A 20,169-nucleotide genomic window follows, 5' to 3' on the forward strand; every position below is an offset into this window, starting at 1 on the left:
TCAGCTGTGTGAGCTCTGGGGATACGTGAAAAGGGAGAAAAATGGACATGACTCACCAGTGCAAAGCTTTGAGACCAATCGCTCTTCAGCAGGGGAATTAGAGACAGAGTGAAAAGGTTGCTTGAATGAATGGAGCAAGTTAAAGCTGTTGTGCTTGAAATAAGAAAATATTTTACCGACAACGGTGTATCAGTGCTTCCTGCCAAGATAAGCCTGATCTCACACAAAACTTGTTTGTCTTTCACATGAATAGTGGTAATAAGTTTTACGATTGTTACAATCCCTCAATCATTTATTTCAAACCATTTCATGAGTTGGCTAAGTCCCTAGGATAGTACGGTTTTATTAAATCCATTATATTATTATATACATACTGTATATTCACTCAGAATTATAAATAGGCCCCATGAACATTACTGGAACTCTGTTACAGTTATGATATGATAAGTCTTGAATCATGTTCTTGATTTCAGACTCAGTTGAATGAATATATATTCAGAGGCTCCCATGTTGGCACACATTACCGTGACAGAAATCTTGGCATTTATTGCACCTTTTCACCATGTTTTCATCATTTATATGCATCATTTTAAAATTCCTCTCATGCCAAGTCAGTTCATTTCTGGCCCAAATCATGGGAATAAGAATGACTCAGAGGCATCGTTCTCAATGGAACTGATTATAAATAGCTACTGTGGAGGTGTCGTTGTTGTCATGTTTTCTGCTTTCTTTCTTTCTTTTTTTTTTTAGATTATAATGCAGCTGATTGGCAGAGATGTGTGTAGGTGGGCCAACTGGGGATTCTCTTAACACAGCCAGGATTTGTGTTAACTGTCTGAAGTGAAGAACAGACGGAAAAAGCAGCACAGTCTTTTTGAATAAACCCTTAAAAGAATGGCAGAGTGAATAATTAGTGTCAGTTGCCAGCTGATTGCAGGGTGTCGATTTATCCAAACACAGACAGTGACTAGAAGAATGTGTCTTGTTAGTGACGGAGTATGAGATTTACAAAAAGGAGATATTTCAACATGGAACACCCACAGCAATCAATCTAGTCACGGTTCTAGATAGATAACCTAGCTAATTAGCCAGTACAGTCAACAGAGGCGGTAACAGCGTTGTCATGGTTACACTGTGTGTCTAGTGAACCTTTTTTTTTTTTTTTTTTTTTACATATCAGCACCAGATCTTTTTCTCTCTGTATATATATATATATATATATATATATATATATATATATATATATATATATATATATATATATATATAAATGGGCTAGTGTGAAAGTGTATAGATTTTTTGTTAAAAATAAAAAACACCCACATGATTATTGAGTCAAGGGAGAAAAAATAAGTTATAATATGCTGTTCCAGAGATTGTGGGCAGTGAGTAGCCCTGACAGTCCTGGAATAGTCATTCACAGTCAGTGCTGTATCAGGATTGTCAGGAATTTTTATGTGTATGTCATACGCCACCTCAAATGAATCAAATGTCATCAGCTTTAGGCACAAAAACAGTCCAGCAGTGTATCAGGAGAGACTGAGAGAGTGTAAACAAATGAGAGCGAGAAAGTATTATACTCTCTGAATAGCACTTAAGGCTGTCGTTACGTCTGAGGTCTGAATACTGATGTGCACAATTTTGGTACTAACTCCTCTCTATGTGTGCTTAACTCTGAATATGGCTCTATGTATTCACCTTGTGTTCTTTTTATAATGCAATCTGGTATTATTGTTGATGTATATTATCAGATATTATGTCTGACTATGTATCATTTCACATTTCTAGGTGTATATTGCTTTTTGTGTCCAGAAACTAAACCTACCTTGTGCCTGCATTTGTTGGCCATTTTATCAGGTATCCTTTCCAGGGTGCACTTAGGCATACACGTACTGATTCTAGGTCATTCGTTGCTATGCGCTATGCACATATCATGAGCTAGAGAATGATAGCATAAACTGTACATGGAAAACATGAGCTGTACACCCACAACATTAAATAACGTGGTAGTGAATCTAATAAAACAGCCAGGAAGTTTACACAGTTTAAAAAACAAACTGGTGTACTTTACACTCACCACCATTTCAGCATCACTGCTGAGAATTACACACCACCTGGTCAGCTGTGTACTCTGGGAGAGTGTTGTCTAATAAACTGGCAACCCAGGGTGTGTGTGCAGTTATGCTACACTGGCGTGCGGCCTCATCATGCATTCCCCTTGCTTAGGCTGTTTCACCCTTTTTGTTAAATTGATTGATTTGTCTTTCTCTCTTACTTCCTCTTTGTCTCTGGCTCTGTCTCACTCTCTCTCCTTTTCTCATATTCATTTCCTCCCTGAAGTTAGACTTTTGAATATGGGCTCCATGATGTGCTTTCTGGAATGTCAGTCAAGGGCAGCCATGTGGCAGTCAACCAATGCCACTGTGTATCAAACAAAAGCAGCATCCCACAGGTACAGCTGAGCTTCAACCCAAGGCTAAGTGTGTATTCAACACAGAGAGAGAGAGAGAGAGAGAGAGAGAGGCCAAAGTATTAAATAATATCATTCGGTGGAGATGACTCATATGGGGCGGGGAAAAGCATAGTTGGAAGAAGGGATGTATTGTGTGTTTGTGGTCGTGGTACCTGTATTTGTGTGTTAAAGAAATATTAATTAACACATCATTATATTCATTATACACACAAATAGATGATTATGTTCCTGAACAATCAGCAAAACAGAAACATGCAGCTTATTAACACACCCCATCTTTTTTCTCATGTCACCCTTTATGTCCTTCTCTCCCTCTTCATGCCTACCTCTTGTTGCTGTCTCCATGGTGATCCCCATCTTTTCTTCTGCTTTCTCTCATCTTCTCGCTCATTGAGAGGTAAACTGAAAGACAGCAGCAGGTGGATTCTAATGAGGGGACCAGCATTATTCCTCTTATCTCTCTCTTCCCTCTCTTTCTATAATTTGTTTTTGTCTCTCTGTTATTCTCTGTACCTCACCACAATCTCTCTGTCTCTCTCTCTCTCTCTCGCTCTCTCATGTGGGAGATAGACAGCACGTAGCTGTCAGACCTGATGCCTCATTTGTGATAATGTAGTGTCAGATGTTTGGTAAAATATTCTGTCATTCCAGTGAAGTGATATTTTTATTGATGCAATATACACTATTTTTGTGATTGTATATTCCTATTATCTCATTTTCATCTTTCATCTCCTATGCATATCTCATGTTTAGATTAACGTTTCAATGATTGAGCAAAATATTGTAGTTGTTTGTTAAGTGCACACTTTTTTTTAACCCTGGTCCTTCACATTCATACCTTTATGCACCCCGTTTCTGTCTCTCCCTTTCTCTCTCTGACTCATGGTCTGTCTGTGACGCATTTCCTTACGCATGTAAGCGCGAGAGAGAAAGAATGAGAGAGTGAGAGCGAGAGAGAGAGACTGGAGAAAGCACTGTCATTCACCTTGAGTAACAGCCTTACCATCTCTTTAATAAGGAGCAATGATTCTCAGTGACCAGTCCAAACCAGTCACTGTTTCCCTGAAATCCTGTCCTAACTTACTATATTATTTAATAAAAAATACTCTAGAATACTCTACAGCACTTTTGAATATTCCAGATATTTTTAGGAAAGTGGTTGGAGACCTGAAATAATACACAAGCCAGGAGTTAAACTGAGATCTTCTTCTTTCATGGGTGCCAACAATGTTGGAGTGTGTTGTTATACGGAGTTCTCAACATTGATATCATGAGAATGTGATTAAAACAAGCTTTTCAGCATTTCAGGTTCTGTGATTAAGGGCTCATTTCATCTATTACCATTGGATGGCCTGGAATATCAAATGTCTCTCCCAAGTTGCGTATCAGAAAAGCATTTGCCTTATTGTCTACAGATCGCAGTTCGAATCCCGGCGATGCCACAGCCATCTATAGCCAGGAGCCAAGAGAGCAAAACTGGCTGGGATCTCAGGCACGTAGGGATGGCATACTATGTCTTCTCTGTCAATCACGGCAACACTAGCCAATCATGGATGTCTGTGAGATCATGTATGTGGAAGATGGTAGATAGCACTTTCTTCCGAGTGTGTGATGCTGTAGCAGTTTGAAAAAGATGCAGTTGGTTTGCTTCATGTGTCTTGGAGGAAGCGCATGTTAGCCTTCACCAGTTGAACAAAGATTTTCGTTTCCAAATTGAATTGTTTTTCCTTATCATATTGTTTGGTCTGTGGTAATACTAAACCCTACACTACTAACACTAAACTCTAATATTAAACTCTATTAAAACATAAGAAACTCCAGATATTTAAAAACTTGCAGTTAATGATTATCTTAACTGAAAGAATACAATTTACAATTGAGAAATGAAGCATGTCTCTATAAAGCAGAGCAAAACTGTAATAAATCATCATTATCACCATTATGCTGTCCTATGATTTACATTACCCTCAATATACTGGAGATGAGCTGAACCAATTTTTGCTTCAGTGTGCTCCCCTGCACAATTTAACCCCTGTTCGCAACCATTTAGGATCAGTTTGGAAGCATTCTGGTTTTGCTCTTTCTCTCTATGTACCACTATAGTTTTTTTTGTGTTAGTGTAATCACAATTAATTTCAAATGGGATCTGTCCGGTAGCATTGCTGGTTCTCAGCAAGAGCCAAATTCAATTTAAAAGCAAGCAAACAAGCCATCTTGAGTTTACAAAAGCATTGTAAGCTAGCCACATGTATACAGTGGATATAAAAAGTCTACACACCCCTGTTAAAATTGCAGGATTTTGTGATAAAAAAAGGAACCAAAGATAAAGCATGTCAGCACTTTTTCCATGTTACTGTGATATAACAACCAACAATATTCAAGTGAAAAACAAATAGAAACATTTTAGGAAAAAAGTGACCTGGTTGCATAAGTTCATATTCAAAATAATTATCATACACCTGTCATCGGTAAAGTATGGTGTTAATTCTGATTAGCACCAAATAAAGATCTGCTGTTTCTTTAAGATTTTCTTGACATCTTCTTGGTTTCATCTGACTGCTGAAGCCATGTACAGGATCTCACTGTTGAAAGGTATCAATCAAGAGAGGGGTCCAAAAGAATTTCAAAACATTAGATGTACAATGGAACACCGTGAAGGCCATTGTCATCATTTCAAGTGGAGAAAATGAGACACCAGAGTGACATTACTAAGAATAGGACGTTCCTCCAAAATTGATGAAGGAACAAGAAGAAAACTTATCAGGGAGGCTGCCTAAAGACCTACGGCATCATTAAAGGAGCTGCTGGAATGTCTGATAAGTACTGGTCACTCCCTGCATGTGAGAACTATTCCTCGTATTCTTCATATGTCTAGGCTATGGAGTAGGGTGGCAAGCCCTTTCTCATAAAAAAAAAAAATCCATGTCCACGTAAATTTTGCCAAAACATACAATCACCCCAAACTATGTGGCAAAATGTGTTATGGTCTGATGAGACCAAAGTTGAATATTTTGGGCATAATTCTAAAAGATATGTTTGGCACAAAAACAAGACAGCTTATCAACCAATAGAACACCATATCCATGGTGAAGCATGGTGGTGGAAGCATTATGTTATGGGGTATATGCTATATATGTATATGGAATGATTTGAAAAGGGTTGTGCACAGACGATACAAGCACTATTTGATAGAGATGGAGCATTTTTGCAAGGAAGAGTGGATTAAAATTGCCAAATCAAGATGTGCATTTTCTTTTTCCTTTTCCTGCCTAAAATGTTTCTATTTGGTTTTCACATGCATTTTGTTGGTTGCTAATGTATATCACATTAAAAGAGGGAAAATGTCAGACATAATTTATTTTGCTTTCATTTTTTACACAACAAAAACCCACAATTTTAGCAGGGGTTAAAATTATGTACGATTTTTGGTTGCTGAATTCTAACTAAGAATGATAAGCATGAGGTCCATTCAGTTCTTGCAAGCACGACTGATTTGTTTGGCAAACCTTTTCAAGGTTAACTCCCACTCGGAAAAACAGGACCATCCTTATTTTTCCAACACAGAGCTGACACTACATAGCAATTAAACTCCCATCACTCTTCACAGACAAATGCCAAGGCAGTCCAAGTAACACCTAATCAGTTGTGTGTGTGTGTGTGTGTGTGTGTGTGTGTCCTGCATTGTTTTAAAGCTTAAGTTTTAGCACCTTTTAATGAATCCCGGGTATTTCTTGCAGAGTTTTGGGAGAGAGAGTTGAAAATGGTCTTTGTGAGCCTGGCACTGCACAGAGGGAGATTTTCTGTTCATTAAAATCACCCACATTGTCTGTGAGGGTTCTATCACCAACACATACGCTGCAGAGAAAGTTAGTTTCTCATTTCTTTCAGCATGTGAGCTAGAAGCATGTAAATGCCAAATGCCATAATTCCATTAATGACGTATACTTAATTCTAAGTAGTTACACAGAAGGGAAATACAGTGATGCAGGCTTCAGAGTCCCATTACAGAAAATTTGAAGCATATTCTTCATAATATATAAATAGCATAATAAATAGCATAATTTTGTGATTAATTTCAACCACAATGTGTGATTACATATATTGTTTTCATGCTTCTGAATGAATATTTCTTCTACTCTGTACCTTCTTCTCAGATGCCACCTCTTTTTGTATATGTGTATATGTGTATATATGTGTATATATGTGTATATGTGTGTGTTTTTTTTGTGAAGCTATGTGATGACGCTGTTTGGCTCGCCTGTAGAGCTCTTGCCTCTATGCCCCCTCCTTTCCTGAGGAGTGACTATAAATACCTCACACTGATGATTCATCTACCAGACGTAATAATCTCCCCAGTCACACACACACCCACACACTCACACACACACACACACACACACACACACCCTTCTTTATGCACCATCAGATCAAGTAGTTCTTGTTTAGACATCCTTTAGATTGTTTAGTGTTTTGTGTCAACTGGAGGTTAACACTTAGCTCAGAGTCAGAAAAAGTAGATTCAGACTTGGTATTAACATCTTTCTTGGTTGATTACAAGAAAACAATGCTAAATACAAGCCTGAATGGGGTCAAATGTGTCTTGTGCTCAGATCAAACTGATCACTTGCGGATGTGTTCTGGGATGCGTTCTGTTGGAAATGTTCTGGAAACAAAATACTGGCCCATTGTTATTATGTGTTAAATATTTGACAGTATCGGACGCTTGTGGTAGATTTGGCAACCCTGATACTGACGCAGTTTGATCACAACTAGTCAGTGGAGACACATTTAAGACACATGAAAATAACAAGTGTAAATGGTTATCAGTGTTGGCTGTCCATTGAGAGTAGCAGGTAAAAAGCAATCATGTGCAGTTGCTGTTGTCATTCAACAGAGAATGTACATCCCAGACACCTCTGCATGATTCATGCTTATTGCTGAAAATGTCCGAATGTCACTAGATGTCCTAACAACACAAAGGATATGATCTCTTTAATACAGTTTTGATACAAATAACTAGAACAATCTCTAGCATTTTGGAACATCATTATAAGGACTTCTGTAGGTTTTCAACAAATATTTTTTTACATTTGTTGTTCAGTTTTTAATAGTATAAAGAACATTCCAGTGGCATTACAGAATGGTTATACACATCATCATGAGACACTTAAAAAATCACTAGTGACATTTTAACTGAGCAAACAATTGGTTGTGTTAAATAAGACACATTACTTCCACCAAGAATTATTTTCTGAGGGTTATATACAGGTCACGTGATCAATATTTCCCCCAGGCTTTGATGTGTAGCTATATGGTGCACATTCCCCATGCCCTGCGGGGGAAAGATGGAAAGTATAAAGTATATACTTAAATATAATTTTCAGAGAATTTTACTGTACCTGATAAAAATGAAATGAATAGTCTCCCTCAAGCACATTTCTAAGAATATCCATGTGTTATATTCCATGCGTCACTCATCAGTCACTGTTCCAGACACGGAAACTTACAACACAATTTATAGTGCTTAACTGTATTTTAAATTTCTAAGAATTGCTTTTATATCCATTATATGCCTTGTGCAATTAAAAGATATGCCCCCTTGTGAGTCACCTCAGAGAAAGCTTAGCCAAAGATCTAATAGATCTTAATTAGCCATGTTTAATTTTGTTGCATTCCACTGCCCAGCTTTTGGATCACACAAACGCACAAACATATTCAGGCATTCCTTATTTCGAAAATGTAGTTGTCCACCACAGAATATTGGAGTTGAAATCAAATTATGATTATTAAGTGCAGACTTTCAGTTTTAATTTGAGAGTATTTATATGTGTTCCTCCCTTTTTAAGGGACCAAAAGTAATTTGATAATTGGCTGCTCAGCTGTTCCATGGCCAGCTGTGTGTTATTCCCTCATGATTTCACTTACAAGTAAGGTCTAGATTTGATTTAAAAATTGGAATCTGTTCTGTTAACTCTCAATAAGAAGTCCAAAGTGCTCTCAATACCAGTGAAGTAAGCCATCACTAAGCTGAAAAATCAAAACAAACTCATCAGAGTGATAGCAAAAACATTAGGTGTGGCCAAATCAACTATTTGCTACATACTTAAAAAGAAAGAATGCACTGGTGAGCTTAGGGACACAAAAAGCCCAGAAAAAAATATGGTGGAAGAAAAACCAGTTGGCCAGATCAAGAATACCCTCCAGGAGGTAGGTGTATCTGTGTCAAAGTCAACAATCAAGACTTCACCAGAGTAAATACAGAGGGTTCACCACAAGCATTGGTAAGCCTCACAAACAGGAAGACTAGGGTAAAGTTTGACAAAAACATCTAAAAAGCCCCTATAGTTCTGGAATAACATGCTATAGATGTTACAGTCCTACAGATGAGACAAAGATCAACTTGTACCAGAATGATGGGAAGAGAAGAGTATGAAGAAGGGAAGGAACTGCTCATGATCTGAAGCATACCACCTCATCTTATGGTGTGGACATGTGTGGCTGCTAATGGAACTGGTTCCCTTGTATTTATTGATGATGTGACTGCAGCAGGGTGGATTCTCAAGTGTATTGGATTATCAAGTGATCGATTATCTGCTCAGATTCAGCCAAATACTTTAAAACTCACTGGACAGTGCAGATGTACCTGTACAATGACCTAAAGCATACTTTGAAAGCAGTCCAAGACTTTTTAAGGCAAAGAAGTGACAATCAAAAAACTCCATGACAGCTACATCTCAAAAACCACACAAAATAACTGAAGCCTGAAAAGTTCGGAAATTGGAAAAGAGAGACACATTTTAACTGACTTAATTTTTTTCAAACTTGTTTCAAAACTATACCATTTTGGCATAAAAACTGTGAACCTGGCAACCTTGCTGTGACTCACAAGGGGTGTGTCTGAAGTCGCAGCTCTCTGTATGTCATATTTTTTAAAAATCCTGTTGTTCTCCACACTGAGTGGTCTCATTGTGGTTACTTGATCCGCATACAAGAGTTGTTAGCAGAAATGCAACAGTGCATTGAAGTACAGAGCTTAAGGGAGACTAGTACAGCCGCCTCACATTTAGAGACAGACCCTCATGTGCTATCAGTGGCAGTGTCTCATTCTCTGAAGTTGAAGCACACTTCGACAGAGAGTGATGCTAGCTTGACATCAAAGCAGACTGAAGATTGGAGTGAAAACCAGGAGAACAGCACAGCAGAGGCACTGCATACCCTACAGTCTGGTAACCCTGCCTTGGCAAAATTAAAGTTGGATTCTTTACATATATACCTTATATTTTTAATATAGCACACAAATACTTAAGATCTAGAATTAAAAAATATGGAAATAAAAAAATACGGAAGATCTAGAATTTAAAGTCAATTACATGAAAAGGCATTTGACTCTCAGCCACATTGCAAAAGCATGTTTCAGTATTGGTGACAAAGGCATGCATAATGCCTATTAGTCCAGCACCAGGCCTGGATTAAATCCAGGTAATGGCTTTGGGCTATGTTAAGACCAAGGACTCACACAGGTAGATGTATTACAAACATATAGGCTACAGGAAATCAACCAAGTTTTGAAAGTTTGCTTGAATTATTTATGCATTTAGGAACACTGCAGTGATTACGTGCTATATTTGCTGTCGTTGTTCACTATCTTACTAGACGTTTTGAAATGCTACTACTTACACTTCTGCATTTGTAACACAGAAGTGAGAAAACAAGAGCAACACTTTGCAATGTTTACATTTACAGCTGCACACGCGTTGGTTATAAAAATGCATTTAAAGCAGGTGTGTCAAACTCAAATTCTGACAAATGATCACTTCAGCAATTTTGTGAACCCTTGAAGGGCATAAACTAATCAATTTTTAATGTATTATTAGGGGGCCAAGCACTGAAGGTGCATTGTTGTTCTATGTTTTCTTCTTCTTCTGGCTAGGGTGTCTATGGCAGCCCATAGAGCCGCTTGGTAAAGAGTTGTGAAATTTGGCACACTGATTGGGGAGGGTCTAAGGAACATTCTGATCAAATTTGGGCCAAGTGTTGCAACACTCTAGTGCCAGCATCAGGTCAAATTTGGGCCAAATTTGGAAGTACATTTATGGTCATAACCTTTGAACTGTGTGTCCAAAATTTCAAAGCCCTTGATTGCCTGGGTCGAGATGAGTTCAATGCACCCTATGATGTCAATTTCCACTTAATTAGATTTTCTGCCATCTTGGATTTTGTCAAAAACTGTTTTTTTTTTTCTCTACTCCTCCTACAGATTTTGTCCAATCGTCACCAAATTTGGCACACTTAATCTTCAGAGTAAGTCTCACAAAAGATATCAAAAGAATTTTTAATAGTCCAGGGTTTACCTGTAATGGGCCACTGAATCTGATGGTGACACTGGCAAACAGGAATTGAGGTGGTACCTCAGCAACGACTTTGCGCACTGACACAAAACTTGGTAGCCATCTTCAGGACCATGACCTGAGACTATGCAACAAATTTTGTGCCAGTGCAAGCTACTGGTCAAAAGTCACAATAACATGCCAAAAAATGCTTACATCTAACTGCTTTTTTGTTACTCCTCCTCGAAATTTTGTCCAATCTTCACCAAATTTGGCATCAACACCAGCCAAATCAGCCAAACATCAGTCTGAACAAAAATTATCAAAGGAATTTTGATATTCAAACCATTCTCCTGTAATGCGCTGGCAAATGCAATAAACATGATGTGAGGGTTTATCTCACAATGCATCTACGTATCATCATGAAACTTTATAAATATCTTCAGGACCATACCCTGAATGTAAACAAGAAGTTTTGTGACTGTGCCACCTTGTGGGCAAAAACCGTAACAACTTTCATTTATATCATTTGAAGAGTTTGGGATAAATTCACAGTTCATTTTCCCTATAATTCCCTGTAGTATGGAGAAGCGAATGCAAACCAACATCTGAAATTCAAGTGTACTTCCTGTTGACCATCTTGGATTTTGTTAAAAACTCAAATTTTGTCCAGTCTTCACCAGATTTGGCTCACATCATCTTGACACCTGTCTAAACAATACTGCAGTCTTCCTGCTGCCCATTTGTTCATCTAGACTTTTTTCCTACAGTCAGAGAATTCCACCACTGTCCATGGTCAAAACATACACATCATGAGTGAAACTACAAATCACTCTTGAATCCCTTTGCCTAAAGTTATGGCTCTGCTTTCCTGTGATTGCTTAGGCAACAACTGTAGCATGTCTGTGAATTTGTGACTCACTGAGTCTGGGTGCTTGGCCCCCTAAAATGCTGCTTGCAGCTTTAATTATTATTATTTATTCTACCATTTAAAACCAATATCCTAGGCTCTGAAACTACAGTACGCCTATAATATGATGTTTATAGGAAAAAGGTATAACAAAACTATTCAGCTGTATGTATAACACCATTTTGCACAGTAGCTGTGCTGTGATGACATTCATAAAAGGTCTGCAGTCATCCCTATGATTCCATATTTATTGGGCCATCTAATAAATGAGATGTTCTGCTATTACTAATAATTTTTTTTATTTGATTTTATTTTAGAGCAAGACTGATGATTAGAACAAGAAATTCGTGCAGTCACCGTACCTATGGCTGTGTGGCATCTACTCAAAAGCATGATACACTTCTCAACTGAATTATGCAGCTCACATGGTGATTTTATTTAGTATATTTCCTCATCCCTCTTGAAATGAATTCCTGGCCACTGGCAACACTCGACATTTCTAAATTGTGTGTAGAGGAAGGTCGCAGCAGATAAGTGTTGATCTTAACCGGTGTTTCAGCACTGTGAGATAAAGCAGCACTGCACGCTGGCATTGGTTGCTATTGGTTGCATTGGTTGCTACTCTACAGATTTACTGTAAATGCTAAATAGTGTAAAAATCAGCAGTAGTGTACTACGGTTTCAATATTATTATTTTTTTAAAAGTTTGCGGGGTCCGAATGAAACAAGGCAGTTTTTTGGCAGGCGTCCTTTAATTTGACACATGCTTTAGAGCATCTTACCATTAGATGCTCTTCTTCCTGACTTCCTGAAAATCCTTATCTCTAACCATGACACATTCCAGGCACATGTGCGTCAGGTGGTTAAATCTCTCCTGTCCAATAGAAGACTGCAAGCACTTTTTTTTTTAAATTAAAGGCAAGGTGAGGTGGTAAGGTGAGGTGGGGCTATATCCACATTTGGAAAAATATTTTGCAGAAATTATTCAAGAATCTCCTTATGCGCAGAAAGCAGATGAATGTAGACACTATGTCTAGGTCTGTTCAGCACACATTTTCTCCTTTGTGGTATAAGTTGAAGGGACTAACCCTTTTTGTAGGGTCCTTTAAAATAAATGTTTTTTTTTTTTATCACTTTGAAATGACCCTACAAATAGCTGCCTTCTTAATGGACCATGATACGTCTGTCTTCACAAAGTCTTGCCAAACTATTGGCAGTTTAAATTCTATATCTTATTATTCTCTGTGACATTCTTGTGTACCAAACCATTTGCCTTCTATGTTTGAGTAGTTCCTGTAGCTTAGTTGCTGAGTCTTTTGTGTAATGACCCTTGCTTGGTTTTGGATAATGATCTTTGAATTTTGTTTATGAGCTTTGTCTACCTTGGACACTGTAAATACACTCCTTTGTGCTGGAGTTCTAAGTGGCTTCTGCTCTGTGCTAGATAGCAAGGCCTCCACTGAAGACTCTTGTTTAGGAGTTGTTGAATAGTAGGGTAGAGATGGAAAGATAGGGTTATCTGTGGAGAAAGAGACTGGTTTGGAAAAAACAGTTAATTTATGATCACTAAAACACAATTGGCTACCAAATTTTGTTGCCAAAGTAGCAACATTAACAGCATTAATCAGTAAGTTATGCATGAGTTGGTATGAAAAGAAGACCCCAAAGATGCTTTAGAAAAATTATCTCAGAAATTAATACAAGCAATACAGCTATAGTACAAAATATTAAGAATAAAGACATACAATTGAGTATGAATACATTAAATAAGATGACAGTAGAATAAGACACAGCTGATGAGACACAGACTACAGACTACAGACTGGTGACAATAATGTGCATGTGGTGTTTCCAAGGCAGATCTATAGCCAGAGTGAGCCAAAAAGGATCCAAACAATAATGTTCTGTCCCTTTTAATTACATTAATCACAGCTGCGCTGACAGTACTGCTTTCCTTCCACTTCTGTGTTTCAATATGTCCAAACATTGCTTTCAGGAGCCAGTAGTATAATTCCCATGCCTCACATCAAGGCTGATGTTGATGACATTGTTTGAGCACTGACTCAGATACAGTGAAGGCCAAATGGATTTAAGCATGAATCATTGTTGAAAAAACTAATTATATGGTCTCACACTTTCACCACCCAGTGTTCCTTTCCTTCTTTCTTCCTTCTTCCTTTAGTGTCCGTGCCATCGGTGCATCTTGATATTCTCACCAAAATGCATTTACTGTCAGCATGCAGCCTTCGTTACCATGGACACTGGGACTTGCTCAAAGGAACATCTTGTATGATGGGTGAGAGTTGGGTACAGACTCGCTCTGTCAACCAAGGTCATGAATGATGTGCAAATATATTCAAAACATTGCCTATTATGGTATTTCATAAGCTTTCTCAGGGTATAGCTGTATTACACTATATATTTTATTCTATGCAAACAGCATCTGGGGAATATTTCATAAAGAAAAATGTCTTATCAAAGTTGCTAATTTAGTTTAAACACCAAAATTTCAATGCCAAAATTTAAATTTCCTACTGTTTTAAAATTTAAGCTAGGTAATTGCTATCTTACAAAACTACAAAATGTCACTTCATCTATTAAAAAAGCATCTACATAAATGCATGTTCACAGTATGGACAAAATTACGATTCAACAGTTCAAAAACTGTTACATGTCTGTGTTTCTAATATGTTATTACACAGACCCAGACCAATATTAAGGTTAAACCTGAGGATGGAAGGGCAGTATGCAATTTTATTTATATACACTGATCAGCCATAACATTAAAACCACTGACAGGTGACGTGAATAACATTGATTATCTCGTTACAATGGCACCTGTCAAGGGGTGGGATATATTAGGCAGCAAGTGAACAATCAGTTCTCAAAGATGATGTGTTGGAAGCAGGAAAATGGGCAAGTGTAAGGATCTGAGTGACTTTGACAAGGGCCAAATTATAATGGCTAGATGGCTGTGTCAGGGCATCTCCAAAATGGCAGGTCTTGTGGGGTGTTCCCAGTATGCAGTGGTTAGAACCTACCAAAAGTGATCCAAGGAAGGACAACCAGTGAACCAGCATCAGGGTCATGGGTGCCTAAGGCTCAGTGATGCACATGGGGAGCAAAGGCTAGCCCGTCTGGTCCAATCCCACAGAAGAGCTACTGTAGCACTGTAGCAAAGTTCATGCTGGCTATGATAGAAAGGTGTCAGAACACACAGTGCATCACAGCTTGCTGTGTATGGGGCTGTGTAGCTGCAGACCGGTCAGAGTGCCCATGCTGACCCATGTCCATTGCAGAAAGCTTCTACAATGGGCACATGCGCATCAGAACTGGACCATGGAGCAATGGAAGAAGGTGGCCTGGTCTGATGAATCATGTTTTCTTTTACATCATGTGGATGGCCGGGTGCGTGTGCGTCACTTACCTGGGGAAGAGATGGCACCAGGATGCACTATGGGAAGAAGGCAAGCCAGCAGAGGCAGTGTGATGCTTTGGGCAATATTCTGTTGGGAAACTTTGGGTCCTGGTATTCATGTGGACGTTAGTTTGGCACGTACCACCTACCTAAACACTGTTGCAGACCAAGTACACCCCTTCACGGCAATGGTATTGCCTAATGTCAGTGGCCTCTTTCAGCAGGATAACGTGCCCTGCCACGCTGCAAAAAAATTGTTTGAAGAACATGACATAGAGTTCGAGGTGTTGACTTGAATTCCCCAGATCTCAATCTGATCGAGCATCTGTAGGATGTGCAGGACAAACAAGTCTGATCCATGGAGGCTCCACCTCACAACTTACAAAACTTAAAGGAGCTGCTGCTAATGTCTTGGTGCCAGATACCACAGCACACCTTCAGAGCTCTTGTGGAGTCCATGCCATGAGGAGTCAGAGCTGTTTTGGTGGCAGAAGGGGGACCTACACAATATTAGGCAGGTGGTTTTAATGTTATGGCTGATTTTTGTATGTTCTTAAACATAACAGCACCACTTGACACCAACAGTACATTTTACTGGAATGATACCACAAGGATTGTGATTAGGATGTATTGTTAGTATAAGAATGTATATGTTGTGTTTATTAGGCTTAGTTTTAAAAAGATCACATTTTATGTGCATTTATATCAGTTATTAAACACTTACGGTATGGCACATCCTCTTCTTAGTGATATTTGAAGAACTGCACAGGTTGGTGGAAATAAAGTAATGAAATATCTTCCTGCAACTTTCCCATATTTGTGGCTTGTTTCCTTTGTTATTGTTGTCATCTTCAGTAACCACTTTATCCTGGGAACACTGGGCAAGAGGCAGCCATGCACGCACATTCACACGCAAGTAGGAAGTGGGAGGAAACCCACGTGGTCAGTAACCAGAGCTCAAGATCAAGCCGAGGACCCTGGCACTGTGAGGCGGCAACGTTACCTGCTGTGCCACCATGCTGCCTAGTTGGAATGAGATGTTTATCCAAAAACAGAAGCAACACTGGCAGTATTTTCCTTCCTGCTGCCATTTGTTAGCCAAAGTGAAATGACAATGACTACTTTCTCCCGATCTTCTAAGGACATTCATGCAGCAGCTATGGAAATTCAGAAATGCCATATATCTCAGCAAAAAAAAAAAAAAAATCACAATTCACTTGTCTCACAGGTTTAGGTTATTTATTTAAGGTTTTTCTGATTTAATATATTTTTTTCATTACAAATTATATTATCAACATCAACCTAAGTAATTAACTATGTTAACTGTTGCTTTTTTCAAACTTTTTTTTAAATTTTTTTTTTTATTAATTACCAATGCTGCTTATTAAAGGAAAAAACCAACATAAAGTGTCTCAGCTTTGATGCACCTTGGCATAGATTCTCCAAGTCTCTGGAACTGTAATGGAGTGATGAACACCATTCTTCTGAAAGATATTCAGTTAGTGTTCTGATGAGATAGAGAGCACTATCTGACACATTGCTCCAAAATCTCCCATTGGTGTTTAACTGGGTTGAGAGCTATGTGATCCTGGAAGAACTGACTCAGGTTAGAAACATTACATCAGGGGACAAAGGTGATCAGAATAAATTTGTATTAATTTACAGTGACCTTTAATGCACAGCAAAGATTACTTAATTCATCAAGGGTGAAGAAGAGAGTGGGGGAAATCACTGCATTATAATTGTATTGTTATATTGTACTGCTGTGTTTAATTTATTGAGACTACACTAATTCATTGTACATCTTGGTGAATAAGAGTCCGAGTCTCATTTATGGGATCTGTGGTCATATTCTGCCCTCTAGTGACAGTAATAAGAATGTAAAATTTGTAAGGGACAGTTTTGGGTATGTGATGGATTTACATTAAACAAGGTAAAATTGAGTTTCTGGCCAATTTACAATTGAAATTGAAAATTTTGTAAAAGTTTACTTCATCATAATGAAAACTGCCATACTGTAGTGTAATGTAATGTGTGATCATATTGTGAATGAAAGTTATGGGATGAGTAAAAGAGTACAGTGTTTTAAACATATATCAGTACCACACATGTTGCCATCACTATCATGTCACTGCTGTGCTGAGAAATATCCACCACCCAAATAATACCTGCTCAGCGGAGGTCCTATGATGCTCCCTCTCCCTGAGGGATGGCGTACAGGGAAGCTGAACAATTGTGCGTAAAAACAGATGTATACACGCTGCAGAAGATTCCACTTTGCATGGTTGGATGTAGATGAAGTCATCTTCATTACTAGCCAGGGGTGAGAGGATAAACATGCAATCATTATATTTGCACTTTTCCAAGAATAATACTCCAATACACCACAGAGCTCAAGGCACAAGCAGAAACAGTAATGTAGCTAAATCCATAGCTATAATCAAATCTCGCAGGCAGAGGTCAGATCCAGAACACTAACACCCTAGAACTTGATTATGGAAAAGCAAGACCAATGACCATGATAACTAGGCAAGCAACCACAAAAATATAAAAAGCTTCAGAAATGCAGCTATCCAAAACTTATAATAAATAAAGGCTACAAACAAAAAGGTTATATACCTATAAGCAAATACTCTTTGTACAACAAAGCAAAAGAAATGTAATACAAACTAGATACATTCTGTTCCTCTTTCGGCTGCTCCCGTTAGGGGTCGCCACAGTGGATCACTGGTCTGCGTATTTGATTTGTCACAGTTTTTATGCCAGATGCCCTTCCTGACGCAACACTCCCTCCAGGGACCCAAACTACAAACGTATGCTAAAAACTATAGACATATGCTAATCATGACAAATCATGAGGGAAGTGTGGAAGGAAAGATCAAGGGGATAGAGCTGGAAGCAGAGTGAGACAAAACATGAGATCAAACATGGTTGCACACAGAACTCATTTTTTCTGTATATGTAAAATTATATCCATCAAATCTACAATTCAATTATAAGTCAAAAGTGTGGTGGTAAAAAGTGACACTCTTGTCACTCCAAATAAGGAAGGGATGTTACTTAGCTGATATGAATGTTAAAATGTGCAGGACAAGGTGTACTCCAGAACCCGAGGTAGGAACCTGTGCACTAGCGCACATCTCTCAAGCAACAACACAAGTTTGAGCAAAGCACATTCAACAAATAAATGCAGTGCAGGCTACTTTCTGTGCTTTTGTCCGCTTTAAGTAAACAGAATGGGCAAATCCCTTCAAACCTATTTCAAAAAGGGGGTGGGGGATGATAAAATCCCTTCAAGCCAATTAAAAAACTTGCTAAACATCAGGGTATGATGAGTATCTAGTGTATGATGTGTATGGTGAGTAACAATTCTTTCAACTTTCAGTGTATACAAGTTTTTTAAAAACATTTTATAGCCAGAGAAAATAGTGATAATACTGCTTAGCCTTAAATCTTTTGGACAAAGTCCCAGTGACTTGTAGACTTGTAAGGCACATTGAAGCGGTTTTGGCACCTAATCGTGGTCCAACTCAATAGTAAAATCAATTATCTGACACAAAATCTCTCATCCACCAAACACCAGTGGGAGATCACCCATACTAAGTCTCATAAATGTTTAAGAGGCCAGGTACTTGTGGGAGGTTTAATAGTGTATTTTAATCCCATTTTTAATAATTAATAATTAACTGCTGGCACACGATAGTATTAAAAAAAACTAAAATGCTAATTAATAGGAGTGATATTTCTATAAGCTGTCACATAATGTGCGTGTGTGTGGGGGGAAGCCATATTATTAAATTAAACCAAAAACGAAGTGATTAATGTAATAATTACAACTAGGATTTTTCATGCAGCCGTATATTGGCAATAAAGTAGACTCCCATTAGATTTATTTTAAAGCTTGTCATCTTCTCATTCTTATATCATTGTATTAGTCTTTTTATTTTACATATTTAAATTGCCTATTGCTTTTATGTCAGGAAAGAAAAAAAAATGCTATTTACTTGTTCAATCCCAGTTTTTATCCCAGATTTTTTTTCAGGTTCAGAGGCAAGTGCTTGTGTTTAAAGACATTGGTCTAGATTCTATTAAAAACCTCCGTCTCAGATGGTTCTACTCAAAAGAATTTGGCCACCAGGTGTCAAGTAAATGCATGTGATTTGCATAACCGGGATGGTGCACCCTAAAAAAAAAAAAAAAAAAACTTAAGCAGGTGCCTAGACGAAATGCAAATTTCCCTGACTAACATGACTTTTGGACTTAAGTCACCAATTGTGAATATGGTCCCTTTGTGAACGAACTAGAGCTAATACAACCTCACAACTTACAGAACTTAAAGGAGCTGCTGCTAATGTCTTGGTGCCAGATAGCACAGCACACCTTCAGAGCTCTTGTGGAGTCCATGCCATGAGGAGTCAGAGCTGTTTTGGTGGCAGAAGGGGGACCTACACAATATTAGGCAGGTGGTTTTAATGTTATGGCTGATTTTTGTATGTTCTTAAACATAACAGCACCACTTGACACCAACAGTACATTTTACTGGAATGATACCACAAGGATTGTGATTAGGATGTATTGTTAGTATAAGAATGTATATGTTGTGTTTATTAGGCTTAGTTTTAAAAAGATCACATTTTTATGTGCATTTATATCAGTTACTAAACACTTACGGTATGGCACATCCTCTTCTTAGTGATATTTGAAGAACTGCACAGGTTGGTGGAAATAAAGTAAAAAAGCAAGTCCTCATGACAACGGTGGCACAACACACACCTAATGCACAAACGACTGGGTGACTTCGTCTCCAGTTTGAGTGTTCTACACTGAAAAGTTAGCGTAGTATGGTGCAACTCCCTGCTGTAATACAAAGACAAAGACACGAGAGAGAGAGAGAACACCACCAGTGCCAGTGGGCTTTATAAAGTTGTGAGCAGAACCCAGGAATTAACAGACTCATTTTGTCTGTCAAATATTTGAGCTGTGAATATGACAAAAATACACACCTGTGTAGCTCCTACTGGACAAGAAATAACATGGAGTG

Source organism: Pangasianodon hypophthalmus, chromosome 21 (genome assembly GCF_027358585.1).
Source record: "Pangasianodon hypophthalmus isolate fPanHyp1 chromosome 21, fPanHyp1.pri, whole genome shotgun sequence".
Lineage (NCBI taxonomy): Eukaryota > Metazoa > Chordata > Actinopteri > Siluriformes > Pangasiidae > Pangasianodon > Pangasianodon hypophthalmus.